Below are 16,137 nucleotides of genomic sequence, written 5' to 3'. Positions count from 1 at the left end.
TAATGGTTCAACTGAAGACATGGAGGGAATGACTACTTTAAGCAATGAAGCAGCTGGTTTGATGCCCTGAGGCAGCGTTTGGATGAACAGATATTCTGATCTCAGTCTATGGGAGCTTTTCTAGATCTCTAGATCTCTAAGGGTTTAATCACAGCTAGAATTGACCAAATACTCAGAAAAGTACACTTACTAATAAAATTATTTCTTCCAGGATCAGATGAGATCAGGCACATTCAGGCTGGTATGGCCATAGACATAACATCATTTCTTAATATTTTGACCATCTGTGACAAAATTTTCTTTTTCCTTCTATCTTCTTTTTTCCCTTTTTTTGTTTCCACTTTTATTAAAAATGTTACCTAACAGATTCAAATGGTTCCATGTTATGCTTTGAAATTCATCTCAATTGTAGGCTGAGTGGTGTGTAGATTGAAGAACTACCAAAATTCAGACGCTTCAATATTTTCTTGCTGTCAGATATACCTCAGTGATCTGCTCTAGGGATGAGACCTCAGGAGCATACTTATCTCTCCCATTCTCACTCTTCTTCCTGCAACTTGAGCTACCACTCACTAGACCTCTCTGAATTGTTTCATCACATGCATGACATACATGGTGGTCATTTTGTTGCAGAGTCACTGCCTAAGCAATGACTTCCACACTAACAAGCATGTGTGCGAGAGTTTCTTGCTGGGGATAATGCAATCTTCTCGCACACATGCTTGTTGGTGTGGAAGTCATTGCTTAGGCAGTTGTACTACTTTTTAATGATGTCCAGGCTGCCTTCTTCACAGTTTTTGGTTACAAATGCAGCCCATGTTGGCAGGTCCCAGTAAAAAAGAACTGCCGTTGTTGTTGTCCTTACATGCTGGTAGAGAATGAGGAATATATTCCATGGACTATCAATAGGTAACAACTTGTACTGTATAAAGGACATGCATGGTATGTGCTCACTAATAAGTGGATATTAGGCAAAAACATACAGATTACCCAGGATGCAACCCATAGAAATCAAGAAGGTTAACAAGCTGAAGAACCCAAGTGGGAATGCCTCAATCCCACTTGGGAGAGAGAAGAAAGTAGTCACAGGGGTGGGGTAGGAGGAGGGTAAAGGGAGGGAGGCACCTTTGTGGGAGAAGGGACAAAGAGGGGAAGTGGAGAACATGATCAAATATTAGAGGAGGAAACAGGACTGAAGCCCTGAGGGCCAGCAGAAAGAATGGAAACAGGCAACCTCAGGAGATAAGAGGTGAGGGAACCATCTAGAATGTACCACAGACCTGAGAGGTGAGAGAATCTCAGAATTCAAAGGGAAGGACCTTGGATAAGGTGCTCTATAGTGGGGAGGGGGAACTTGCTGAGTCTACCTCCAGTGGAGGGACAGGACATCAAGTGGAGGGATGGGGTTGCCATCCCACAGTCAAAAGCTCTGCCACAGAATTGTTCCTGTCTGAAGGAATTATAGGGACAAAAATGGAGAGGAGCATGAGATAAAGGAGGTCCAGTGACAGGCCCCAGGTAATATTCAGCTCAAGGGAAGGTCTGAGGCCCTGGCACTGTTACTGATGCTGTGGTGTGCTTGCATCAGGAGCCTAGCATGGCTGCTCTCTGAGAGGCCCAACAAGCAGCATAAAGAGTCAGATGCAGATACTAGTACCCAACCAATGGACAGAAGCTGGGGACCCCCATGGTCAAATTGTGGTCAAAAGGCTGGAAGAAGCTGAGGAGGAGGGTGACCCCATAGGACAACCAGCAGTCTCAACTAACCTGGACCCTTGTGGTCTCTCAGATACTGAGCCACCAACCAGGCAGCATACACAGGCTGATATGAGGTCCCCAACACATATACATCAGAGGACTGCCTGGTCTCGACTCAGTGAGAGAAGATGCACCTAACCCTCCAGAGATTTTAGACCCCAGGAAAGCATGATGGGGTGGGTATGGGAATGGGGGCATCCTCTTGGAGACTGGGGTGGAGAGAGGAGGTATGGGATGGGGAGTGGTCTGGGGGCCAGACCAGGAGGGGGATAAAATCTGGACTGTAAAAGAGAATTAAATGATTTTAAAAATTAAATAAATTAAAAAATTATTTATGAAAAATTCAAAAATTGAAATTTATAACTTAATATGTTTACCATGTTATAACATTTTATATATTTATGGATTGCCATTTGATACCCTAATGTGTATATATACAATGTATAACTTTTATTTTAAGAAAAAAAATACTTGTAAACCGAGAGAATAAACAATGCCAAGGTTTAACATATTTTATTCTACTTCACAAATCTATATTTCCTTCTATACTTAATTACATTAAGCCCATTCTGTAAGATGATATCCATTAATGATACAAATTTTCCTGTGAAAATTTAGAACTACTATGTTGCTTTTGGAGATGGACAATATAAACTATGATACGCTCGTTGCTGGTTGGTGGAATGTAGACCAAAGGGCAGAAGGAATAGAAATTAGAGTAGGAAGGACACAAGAAATGTAGAGTGGGAGAACAAGATCCACGTCCTGTGGGATTCTTGACCTTAACTCTACCCAGGCTTTGAAAGTCTGTACCAGTGAATGTGAGTTGTGCAGGGAGAGATGGTAGATTGACACGTAGACAACAGGTTACACAAAGGAGAGTAATTTGTAACTCACATTGAGTAGTGTCAAGATTTGGGATGCAGGGAAAGTTGCTGGCGTATTTCAGCCTGGGGACACTCAGGATATAGGCATACACAAAGGTAAAGATATAGTGGAACTTCAGATCCGATGTGGTCATTGTCAAATTATGGAATAGGTACTAGTAATCTGATGAGTCAGGGTAAAACTGAGTGGCCCCCTGCAACTGAGACTGTATGGATATCACGATGTTTCATAGGACAGCTGTGCCTTCAGAGATGCTCCTTAGTATCTGATCAAGATAGAGTGGAGACAACTAGGTAGTCAAAATGGACATATAAGAGGGACTTGACCAATTCTGAGAGGTTTGTGAAATTGCATGGCAGCCTGTGTGCTGGAAAACACGCTCCTGGACTTGCTAGTTAACTGAACATAGGGAATAAGAATAGTAAGACCAGGAATGTCTGGTCATCTATAGACCAGAACTGGCTCAGAAACTTCACTCATCATGCTAGGTGGTCAATGCTGGGAACTCAGGGAGACTCCATCCTGTATAAATGTAAACAAGCCATATGAGAGAAGTACGAAGAATGACTTTCCAGAACACAAAGTAAAGTTTGTAGATGTACTATAGAAACAGGACAAAATAGGCCTTTCTGGAGCCAAAAAGTGAAGCGTAGTAAGTAGAATGTGGTAGCTATACATGCCTGAGAGACCCTTGCTCATTGTCTCTTGAGTAAGTTTTGTCTCCATAAATCTTCCTTGAAGCATTGCCACTAATCAGCACCATCAAATGCAGACTCACTGCTCTTTCTACTTTTCTACATTTTGGCATTCCATGGTTAATGTTCACAAAGTATCTTTGGGTACCCTTGACTACAGAATTATAGTAGGGTTACCTGATGATCCATCCCATAGGCTATAGAGTCAACCTGCTCTTTGAATTCCCCATTCATTCATGTCAGCTATTTCAATTTGAACAAATTCCTTGTTCATGTAGCATGTCCATGTTCAACATGACTAATAAATATTCAAACAATTTGGTAAGAATCAAATAAAACAAACACACTTCTTCAAGTGTGCAATAAAGACTAACTTATCTGCTAGTGTGTTGTAATTAATGTGAAATTAAGTAAAAAGCAATTACTGTTGAATGACTGTTTGTTCTGAGTCCTGAGCTATAATAATTCTTCAACATACATTATCTGACTTCACATAATAAAGTGATAAGGGGAATGTATTAATTTAATATTTAACATGAAGAATCAGAGGTTTAAAAGGCCTCATTACTGAGAGTCACACAGCAAGGCCAGAGATAAGATGAAAGGATGTTTCAGAGACTGGCACTTTCTTTCATTTATTGGTGTATATTAATTGGATAAAATAACAGGTCTCTGTGCAATTTGCACTCACGTATATGGCATCCTTTGATTATGCTCACCCATTGATTACATTTTCTAATTCCCTGTACCACCTTTGCTCACATCTCTAGGAGTCTGCCTTTCACCTTTAAGCCATTTTGTTTTTAGCAAATTCTACATATAACAGAAAACATACAGCAGTCATTATTCTTATCTAGCTTGTTTTGATTAACATGATGACTTCTAGTTGTATCCATTTCCCCACAAAGAACATTTCATTTGTTCTTTTTTTAACCAAAAGATATTTAAACACAGATTTTAAACACAAGGGTTAATTAAAAACAGAGAGGTGATCAGGAAGAAAGAAGACACACCTGAAGGATTAATTTCAGGATAAACCTCCATTGTGTTTATAAATCATGTTTTTATTTATTTATCTTTTAATTATTAATTCTTTTTATTGAGTATTTTCTTTATTTACATTCCAAATGTTATCCCCTTTCCCAATTCCCCCACAAATCTTCTATCTCACCCCTCCCCTGCTTCTATGAGGGTGTTCCCCCACCCACCCACTCATTCCCATCTTCCTGCCCTCAAATTCCCCTACACTAGGGCATCGAGCCTTCCCAGGACCAGGGGCCTTTCCTCCCATTGATGCCCATCAATGCTATCCTCTGCTATATATGTGGCTGGAGCCTTGGGTCCCTCCGTGTGTACTCCTTGGATAGTGGTTTAGTCCCTGGGAGCTCTGGGGAGTCTGGTTGGTTGATATTATTGTTCTTCCTATTGGGTTGCAAACCCCTTCAGCAACTTCAGTCCTTTCTCTAACTCCTCCATTGGAGACCCCATTGGGGACCCTGTGTTCAATCCAATGGTTGGCTGTGAGCATCCTCCTCTGTATTTGTCAGGCTCTCGAAGAGCCTCTCAGGAAACAGCTATATCAGGCTCCTGTCATCAAGCACTTCTTAGCATCCACAATAGTGTCTGGGTTTGGTGACTGTATATGGGGTGGATCCCCAGGTGGGGCAGTTTTAGGATGGCCTTTCCTTCAGTCTCAGCTCCACACTTTGTTTCTGCATTTGCTCCCTTGAGTATTTTGTTCCCCTTTCCAAGAAGGCGTGAAGCACCAACACTTTGGTCTTCCTTCTTCTTGAGCTTCAAGTGGTCTGTGAATTGTACCTTGGATATTCCGAGCATTTGGGCTAATATCCATTTATCAGTTAGTGCATACCATGTGTGTACTTTTGTTACCTCACTCAGGATAAAATTTTCTAGTTCCATTCATTTGCCTAAACATTTTATGAATTTATTGTTTTTAATAGCTGAGTAGTATTCCACTGTGTAAATGTACCAAATTTTCTGTATCCACTCCTCTGTTGAAGGACATCTGGGTTCTTTCCAGCTTCTGGCTATTATAAATAAAGCTGCTATGAACATAGTGAAGCATGTGCCTTTGTTATATGTTGGAGCATCTTCTGGGTATTATTAAACATTTAATTAAAATATAGTTATATCATGTTCCCCATTTTCACCCACTTATCAATCTTCCCCTTCCTCCAACCCCATCCCTGCCCCACTACTCCTTTTCAAAATGGTGGCCTACTTTTTATTATAATTATTCTTAGATATATCTGTATCTATACACATATATAAATATACAAATATATAAATACTACCTACAGAGTCCATTTGGTGTGGCTAGGTGAATATAATCTCATGGCTGGCAACTTCATATTGACAACCAGTTTGGGGTCTCATCCCTGAGAGAGAATAATTTTTCCTCCCTGAGCAGTCATTAGTTCCCTGGAGCTCTTTGTCTAGTGGTGGGACTCAGTGATATTTGCCCACCCTGTATTAGCATGTTTATTGAAATTGTCATTGTTCAGCTCTTCTTTAGTCAGCCATATTGTTGAGGGATCATGAATGTATCTTCCTTGTCATTCTTAGGAAATACAATCTCACAACAGACTTCCCGGTCCTCTGGTTACAACAATCTTTCCTCTCCCTCTTCCATGATGTTCTTTGAGCCTTAGGTACCCCAATTGTGTTGTAAACGCATCTCTTGGATATCTGCATTACGGCCAGTTGTGATTTTCTGTTATAGTCTCCATTTGTTGAAGAGGGAGATCTACACTTATCTGTGAGTATAAAGATGAGTTTTAAAATAGGAATTATGCCAGTCTTGTAAAATAGTAACAGTAGGTCCTCTAAGATCCATGACCTTACTGGCCCCATGTATTTGGCTAAGTTTCTAGTACTAGGAATGACTTCCTATTGAGTGGGAGGTAAGTCCAATTAGACAGCTGTTGATTGCCAGGAAAATATAATTGCATCTATTGAATATCTTGCTATGCTGGTCATTGTTATGTTTCATAGGCATCACAACTGGATAGAACTATCAATTGCTTCCCTAACTTTGCTACTTCTATAGTATTTTCTGGTACTGTGAACATGAGACCACAGGAAGAAAGCTTTCTTCTTAGTCCTGTGATTGAAGTATGCATTGCCTTCAGCAAACAAATAATAATAACAATAATAAATTACCTTCGACATCTAAGAGGCAAGCAAGGGCAGCAGAAGCAGCCTGTATTGTTTTGGGAGTCACTTGGACTAGCCAACAATTTAAATGGATGTTGTTCATGCCTGGTACTGGGGATCTTTGTTAGATGGCTATGACTCTTAATCAAAGTAACATGACTTCATTCATTCATTCATACATGGTGTGATTTTAGGTAAATATAAAATAACATAATTCCTTGAGACCTTATCATCCTTGGTGTTATTTCTCCTTATTTCTTCCCTTTCTTCTTCTGTAATGACCCCTGCCCCTGCTCTCTAGCAAGATACCTACCTAGGTTGATTCCATCATCTGGTTGTTGTAAGTAGTGCTGCAATGAACATAGATGAACACAGGTATATTTAGTGTAAACTGATTTACTAAGTCTCACTACTCTTTTTCTCACTTCTCTATTTGACATTGCCTCATTCCTCATCCTAATGTCTTTATGAGTTGAGATGTAACTACTATTGACTCTTGTCTCTATTATGAAGCAAAATGAGACAGGGAAAGGAGTTTTATTTTTTTCTACTTCTTCATAAATTAAATTCCATATATCAGAGCATGTGCTTTATAAACACAAGAATGGTTGACCAAAAGCAACTTGATAATTAACAATTAAACTGATTTCCATAAGCTCAATAATGCATTACTTAAGTGTGGATGTTTGGAGAACACTGAAATCATTATAAGGCTTTCTACAGATGAATACATTTTTTTCAATAAGTCTTCATGTAAATAGTCAGACCCACTCTACCTGTTTTGTCTTGGCATTGTTGCCAATGGGAAAACAAAAGTCAATCTATACTGTTGTTGGGAAGGAAACATCAGGACTCTAAATCCAGGCTTTAGGAAACAAGCCCCAACCCGACCAGGAATAACTCAAGCTCAGAGTAACATAATATGTTGCAGTGAGATTCTGGAACTCCATTCTGTGATTTAAGCACAATATGGGAACCAACATTTTCCTTCTCTTGAAGTTCTTCTCTACATGACTAAACAAGTGATCTGGGTGTGGTTTGAGTGATGATTTCTGGAGTTTGGAGCCAAGAGAGAAAAAGGTGTAGCATAGTAGCTTGGCCTTCATACCTGCTTATAAAGGAATAAGGGAGAGGTGCCAAACCCAGGGACTCTTGCAAAACAACACACTGTAAATGCCTGCCTTATTTTAAGACCATCACTTGTAGGCTATACCATCATAGTAATGCCAGTACTTTCTTAAATTTAGTAAGACTTTTTTTCTAAAATGTTATGGAAATTTATAATGGGAATGTCTTAAAGAAAATGTCTTTGGGTCAGCAAAAAGTCCTTTATTCTAAACATTTGTCTCAAGGAAAATTACTAGTAGTTCTTATTTTCTATGTATCTTGGCTTTGGATTGAAATTTGGTATTTTTAATCACAGAATTCTTTACAGTCCTACATCTAGGAAGGAGTAAGTTTTCTTACTTAAGAGAAATCACATTACTCCTTTCCTGAGTTACCAATCCACAGTACAGCTCCACCTTCTCCCCTTTCCTCTCAGTTTAAAATGGAACTTGGCAGCCTAACAGAAAATAGCAACTACATTAAACTCCTTACAAAGCTTTTGACATTGCTTGAGTTGGAACTCTGCTTTTCTCCAGCTGAGTAAGATGACTGTGGCTGGCATTAAGTTGATCTATTTAATGCTGAGGTTCTTCCCATAACACAAACCCACCATGTATATCCATGGCTAAGTCTCTAGTCTTCCCTACTGGGCTCTCTTGAACCAATGTCAAAGGGGACATTTCTAGGTTTCTCGATTTCTAGGTCTCAATATTCATGTAATCTTTAGAGTCTAAGAGAAGGTAATTAAAAAGATTTCTATTAGTCTGGACACTTACCTTTCAAGCACATAAAGAATATGCCCTGCAGAAGTTTGTCCAGCTAACTGCTGATAGACCATTGGGCCACACTCCTGTTACCCACATAAGTCAGCAGTATAGATTAACAGCTTACCACAACCTAGAAATTTACTATCTTTCTTAATATAAACCCATTCACCAATATCTATCATCAAGTTTAACCTCACAGAGTATTATATGACACCGAAAAAATAGAGCTTATTTGTAATATTATTTAAACAAGTATTTACATGAGATTCTTGACCTAAAGGGTATGTTTTTCTAAATAAGCTCTTTCCTTTGAGGGTAAGTAATTACTTTCCAAGATGAGCCTTAGCACGGAGGATCTGCAGAGACATGTTTAGAGTTTTAATTTAATTGCATAGAATACCAGTTTTCTAAATGCAACAAGCCATTCTTCTGTACAGGAACTTCCTGTTTGTCTCTAAGGTAATGTATCTGATTTGTTCAGTTGCTCCCAGATAATCACAAATGCAATTGAACACATCACTCAGTGTGATCAGACAAGAGATAGTGGCAACTTCTTCACTCACAGTATACTTGATTCTTGTGAATAAACTATAGGTTGTGGCTTTTTAACTCACAAATTTTTCAAGAGGATAAAAGAATATGTTATGTTTATATATGTCATCTTGAAGAAAAATAGCTTATCACAATACAGCTCAGATTTTTCCAAAATACACTATTTCTGATTTAACAGTGGTTTCAATATGTTAGTTGTGTGACCTTGGGCAATAACGTAACCTCCTTAAGTTTAATTTTCTCTTCTTGACAAGTCTACTTTATAATAAATCCAGTCTACCTAATACATCTACTATATATAAACCATATAACATTTTAGAAACAAGAAAATTTTCTCATCAAGCCTCTCATTTTAGATATAAAAAAAAACTCAACCATTTTATTAGTGAAAACAGGAGCTTACAAAAAATTGATGAAACAGAAGAATAAATCTAAACTTTAAATTTATTAAAATATACTTAAGTTTTAATTCGGCATATAATATGCAGAATATATCACATAGTATAATTATTTACAAGCAAGAGGATGTGGTATCTCACTGACAGATTGGCATAACTAAGCTTTGGGTTATGTGAATAATCTCCATTCATCTCAATTTAGTATCAGCATCATACTTAAAGTTTTAGCTCAAGCAATTAGACAAGAGAAATAAATAGAAGTGCTACAATATAAAAGAAAAAATCAAATCATCTGTATATACAGATGTCTGATAAAGACTTTCAGAGAAATAAAAGGATTAAGAGATCTACATGCAAAAATTAGTAGTTTTTCTTTGTACCAACAATAAACATTACTAGAAAGGAATAAGAAAAATTATTCTACTTATAATCAGTTAAAAAAAAAAAAAAAGAGGCACTAATGAGCTGACTCAGTGGATAAAGGCACTTGTTGCTAAGCCAAATGGTGCAAGGAGAGAACTAATCTACATGAGTTGTCCTTGAATTTTAGACTTCTACTCTGTGTTGTGGCAGGCTTGCATTCACATGCCTGCATGTGCATACACACACACACACACACACACACACACACACACACACACATGTATATATATGTATATAGTCACAAAATAAAATTATAAAAACCAAAATACCTAGGAGTGAATCTAAGCTAAAATATGGAACACCTGTACAGTGAAATCTTTGCAACACTGAAAGAGAATCTACCAGGGAAGCAGAAAAATCTCTGTAAAATTCTCATTATGCTTAAAGAAAACAGCTTACCTTATAAAATTCATGATATAGGAATTCATTTCTTTAAGAAAGTCAGAGTCTGTTTTATTGTCAATATCATCTGACTAGACACAGTTTGGAAGTGATATTGATGCTGATACAATACCCACCATGAAAATGAATTAAAGTCAAAGGTCTCTGAAGTGGCTTTAGTGACACAATGCTTAATCACAATGTTAGGTGTTGCTGCTTGAAGCCCACAGCTCACTTCATATTCTTGAAGTCCTTGTCTTTCTTCATGGAGGCTTTCAGCTCTGGGATGGCCTTGGCAATCATTTTCTTCTCAAAAGCAGTGGTTTTGCTAATGCTCAACTTCTCCAAGTTCCCAGTCCTCAGCTGGAGAAGTATGTGTATTCTTTTTCTTTGGACAAAAGAGAGAATACTAGACAAAACTTTTTCCTATGGTTCATGGTATCCACCAAGGAGAAGACAAAACAGGCTACAACCTGTTTTAGCCTTGGCCTTCACAACTCCTGTCTAGACTCCTGGATTCTTCCTGTAAACATGACCTGCTGTTGTTGAAAAAGTAAACCCTGAGGTACAGTGAGAGATCACTATTATGGGGTGATTATCTTCTCAGCATGGTCACCTGTGACAGGCATGTTGACTTAGCAGTTTCAAAATCCTTTAGATCTGCCACAACTGTATTTGTTTTCATGATATACAGGGTCATCACACAGAAGATTGCTGGGGTTATACACTCCATATTTCTTGACAAATTCTTCTGTGATTGGGATGAAGAAGGTAGCCTAACTGGTAATGATGCAGACAATCATGGCCTCCAGGTAGTGCTGGGCTCAGGCTATCAGTGTAGCCCCAATGGTGCCGCTGGTATTGAACAGGTCACACACTGTCATGCCTGATTTCCTGGTGCTCCTTCTGAAATCATTACCACATTTCAACCTTTTAGGTAATCTGGAAGCTGCTCGGAAGAGAGGTTTCCTTTCACATTTGCTTTGATCTAAATGTGACTCAAATTTGTTGACACACCAGGCTTAGAAAAATGTCACAGCTTTTAGCAGAAAGTGGCTATCAGGTTTGCAGCCATCTTGAGCCATATACCCTGACATGAGACTTGAATTACAATAGCCTACAACAGCTGAGAACACTCCGATAATCTTGGTTTAGATACCTTGAGATTAAAGGTGTGTGAGATTAAGGGTGTGTGACTTAAGAGTATGACTTAGAAGTATAGAGATCAGAGTTACAGACAAGACCTAAGGGCATGATTAAAGGTGTAACTTAGAGGCGTGGCTTAGAAGTGAGACATATAAAAGGCAGAGACAGAACAGATCAGAAGACAGACTATAGAGGGAGAATCAGACAGGAGACACTTAGAGGAAGAGAGACTGAAGAATAAACGGGATTGAATCACAAAAAAAAAAAGAAAAATGTCACAGACTAGAGTCATGTCATAGATGACATGAAGGATCAGGAGGTTCAGTAATGGACTGTTGTTCAGGAGGCGCAAAAGGGACCTTCCAGTCTCTCCAGAAACCCCAAGTGTGGCTGTTTTAGCATCGTTCTTGGCCAAACCACTGAAACTATCTTGTCTTAGAAAGTCCAGTGGATAAGAGCAGATAGTAAGGCTACAGGTGGCTTGTCACCAGCCAACAAGTATAGGAAAAAGTAACTCAAATGATATATCTATTATTTATTATTTAAAAGGCAGGTCCTAGCTATGTAATCCAGTTTGAACAGAACTGTCTATGGAGCTCAGACTACTGTGAAACTTTCTGTGTAGACCATGGCGGCCCTAACCTGGCAGTTCTCCTCTTTTATTCAGCCAAGTTTTAGAATTATAGGTGTATTTCATTATGCCACACTTACATTGGTTTTGTTTGCAATGTCTCTGATGTACAGTCTACTCTCTTTTTCCATCAAGGGGTTTCTGGCTTTCAGCCAAAAGCCTATGGAATACAGTGATGAGATGCCATAATGGTGTCAAATCAGAAGGGGAATCTTCTTTTTTACTTTATTATGAACAATTGATTCCAACTACAAGAGCCATATTCATTTAACAAATACCTACTTTGTAACTGTCATAGTGCTATTCTCAAGAAGCTTCAATTTTAACAGAAAAGCTATACAACCATAAAAGGATACAAAGTAATAAAGCAGTTAAAAAGAACATATCTGCAGGTGTGGTGGTATGTAGATTGGGCCTCCAAGAATGAGTAAAACTTGGTGAGTAAAGATATAGGAAAATGAAACAGCACTAAATTAATTAACAGCACTGAATTAGCAAATGTATGTGAAGGTGACTCAAAGGGAGAAGACATGGTGGTATTCTAATCAAATACTTGTTTGAGAACAAGTGGCAGGGTACAAAGGCAAAATATCAGCCAGTTGGATCTGTAGTTTATTCTAGAACATAATGTAAGCTCGTCCAGTCCCATATTATTACTAAGATAAGTTAGAGTAATAACTATTTTTTATCTTCCCCCTTCTTATTCCTCCCTCCAAACCTTCCCACATATTCCTTATTCTCTTTCAAATTCATAGCCCCCTTTTTCATCAGATGTTATTACATCCGTGTGTGTGTGTGTGTGTGTGTGTGTGTAGGTATAATCAGCTAAGTCTACATAATGTTTCTTACATATGTTTTCAGGGATGAGTATTTGGTATTAATCACTTGGGATGCTCTTCCCTAAGGAAGAGGATTTGTCCCAATCTCGGCACAGGTTTCTGGAGTTTTTTTGCAGGTTTAAAGGCCTTGTAAGTCTTCCCCATCCACGTGAACATGCTTGTTAGTGTTGCCGTTATTCTGTTCATGTTTACAAGTGTGGTTTATAGATGTAGCTCCCAACATCCCTGACAGATACTGACAGAATCTCACACCAAGCGTCATGTATCTCTGTCTCTTACAAGCTTTCTGCCCATCCGCCTCTCAAAATGTCCTGAGCATTAGGTGCCAAAATTGTGTTATATGTAGCAGTTGGGGCTACTATACAAATCTCGACATAGTGATTGTGGTTGTCTATAAAGGTTTCCATCTGTTGCAAAGAAAAGTTTTCTTGATAAGGGTTGAGAACTACACTTATCTGTAATATATAAACAAATATTTAGAATGTAGTTAGGGACTGTGCTGACTTGGTAAAGTGTCAGTTGTAGGTATGTTCTTTCAGAAGACTCAAAATCATAGTGTATCAATAGATCACAGATGCTGATTTATTAATGACATTGTCCATAGGTTTATGCAGTTCTAATTTTTTATAGTTGAATGATGACAAACACAGTCAAAGCCACTTATCTACAGTGAAAGTTCTGGGTTTCCTACTGTTATTTAAAGACAATGAGGCAACTGGCTACTTGGATTGAAGGCCCATTGTTTCTGCCTATGTTTTCATCACCATGATAAAATACCTCAGGTAGTCAAAAGAATTACTTGTAACAAAAAGAATTTCTTGTTTCGCTGTTTGAGATGCTGAAGGTGTGAACTGCGTGGTGCTCTGTTGATGATTCCCTCTTGGTAGTATCAGCTCATGTAGAAGGACCATGGAAGAATGCTTGTGGGAGGAGGAGATTACAGGTGGAAATCAAGAAAGACCACAGGCTCTCATGATCCATTCCCAGAGTTCATACTGAATTGCCTGCGGATCCCCACCTTTGATTTTACCTCTTATAGCATCAACCTCCTATTGTCATGCTAGACACCACCAGCATGTAACCATCTGGGAGACAAACAACATTCAAGTCATATACTGAACCTATGTTTCCAGACCCTTGCCAGATAAGGGACATGAAACCAGTAAATAAGCAAAAAGTGTTTATTTCTCAAATAGTAGTTCTCTAAGGAAAAGAAAATACAATGAGGGCATAGGAGGAGAGCATGTTTGTACAAAATTTTAAAAAGCCTTTCCCCCCTCCCTCGCTATTTGTAATGCTCCCTCCTACCTCCTCCTCCTCCCCATTTGAGAATCATTGATATAAACCAGGTGTTTCTATATAAAAAAATAAAAAAAAAACATTTTTTTCACAACACTGTAAACATGTATCAAAGAAGAAGAATGGCTGTTAGCATACAAGGACAAATGAGAGTGACAAGTCTGAAATAATCAAATGTTTCAATCTTAGAAAATGGAAAAGACAAATATATCAATCTCAGAAAAAAAAAAAAAAAAGAATGTGGGTGACACACCAGCAGACCTGTTGCTGTGCATACTGAAACCAATCGAGGCTTGCTTTTCCAAAGCTTTATTGTTTTAATATGGAGTTTTGTTTTGGTTGCTGCTGTTGTTGGTTGGGTTTGAGACAAGGTCTCACTGTGTAGCGCTGGCTTCCCTGGAGCGTGTATGTAAGCCAGGCTGGCCTTGAACTCCCAGAGATCCACCTGCTTTTGGTCTATGAATGCTATGATTGAAGACATGAGTCGCCATGCTGTTTTCTAGAGCCGTAAAGAGACAAGATTTGAGAAGTAAAAGAGGGATTGTTTTAGACACAGAAGGCTCTATGCTTTCATAGCTACACAGCACACATTGAAAGCCACTTGAAATATGTTAAGTAAAATGTATACTACTTAGAACCACAATGAACTACAAATCAGTAGGAGGCTTTTGTTTTCTTCGTTGTTGGTTTGTTTGGTTTTCCAAGACAGAACCATTATTCTTAGAATCATTGTTAGTATAAAGAAGGAAATAAAACAGAATCAGATGAGAAGAGAAAAAACAAAATTATTCCATGCCTGTCATGTTCTAAGAATTCTGCTGGGTAGTTTCACAGTATTTCATTCATGTTTCATAGGAACACTTATAGACGAGAAACATAAAAATCAGGGTCATACAGAAGAGCACAAGGCAAAAAACAGGGGCATGATATCTGTTGATGTCAGTTTTCTTATACATTTTATTCCTAAATTTAAAGTATTTGTTCAACAGATATTTATTAAACCCCTAAAAAGAACCATCTCTCTGGCAGTTTGGGGTTTATGTGGTAGGCAGAAAAACATATCTATATTCAAATGTGGGCTAGAGAAAATGAAAATGGCACTAAGTGCTGGAGAGCAAGCCCGAGAGCACATGGCCAGATTAATGATGCAATGCAGGCAGCCCTATACGGGTGAGGCAAGCAAGTCCTTTGAGACTAGTAACATTTTCAAAATCTGAGTAAAGGGAAGAAGTGAGATGCAGCGCTCTGCCAAAACTGCATTCTGAGCAGATGGATGGAACAGCATGCACCTAAATCAGGCTGCAAAATGGAACTTGATGTCTTCAAGAAATAAGATGAAGGGGTGGTCTGGAAGGGGGAGTCGAGCAGAATTTGTAAGCAAAGTTTCCTATAGTGTCAGCAGTTCAGTAGCAATTAAATCAAGGGATTCAAATGTTTAAAATATCAACATGATGGAAAATAGATATTAAATAAATAGTCACAGCCATAAGGGCAAAGTTGGCAGAGTCCAGTGACAGTAAGAACAAAGGCTTTCAGGAAAGCAGAGACAATTATTATCCAAGAGACAGAATGAAGACCCAGGGGCACTTGCTGAATTGCTTAACAGGGAAATTGGAACCTAAGGAATTTTCCAGCAGTTCAAAAGGATCCATCTTTGTCAGCAAACAGTAATATACACTTGAATGTCCAAGGGCAAAAGAAATAGATTTTCTCTAATCCAAAAAAAAATCTTTGAAAAGTAACTCAAAATTTATTATGAACTTTAATGTATACAGGACTTGGTTGATTTGAGCTAGATCTGCCTCAAAGCTCCCTCTATAAGGGTCAGCTTTTATAGTACTAGAAGGTTCTATGAAAGCTGGATAGCTAGGGAAGTAATCAATTGTCTTCCTCAGCTATGATGACTGTGAACCACAATGAAAACCAGGAAGGCAAGGTATCACTGGAAATGCAATAGAAATACTTATTGGTGGTAACTGACAGCTGTGTAATTGGACATAAGACCCACTCAACAAAAGGGAAATCATGCCTGGTAATAAACCTAGTCAATGACCCATGGCTAGGAAAGCAGTGGAC

The sequence above is a fragment of the Arvicanthis niloticus genome, chromosome 7 (genome assembly GCF_011762505.2).
Source record: "Arvicanthis niloticus isolate mArvNil1 chromosome 7, mArvNil1.pat.X, whole genome shotgun sequence".
Lineage (NCBI taxonomy): Eukaryota > Metazoa > Chordata > Mammalia > Rodentia > Muridae > Arvicanthis > Arvicanthis niloticus.
The sequence above is the reverse complement of the archived record's forward strand: the minus strand, read 5'-3'. Positions refer to the sequence as shown.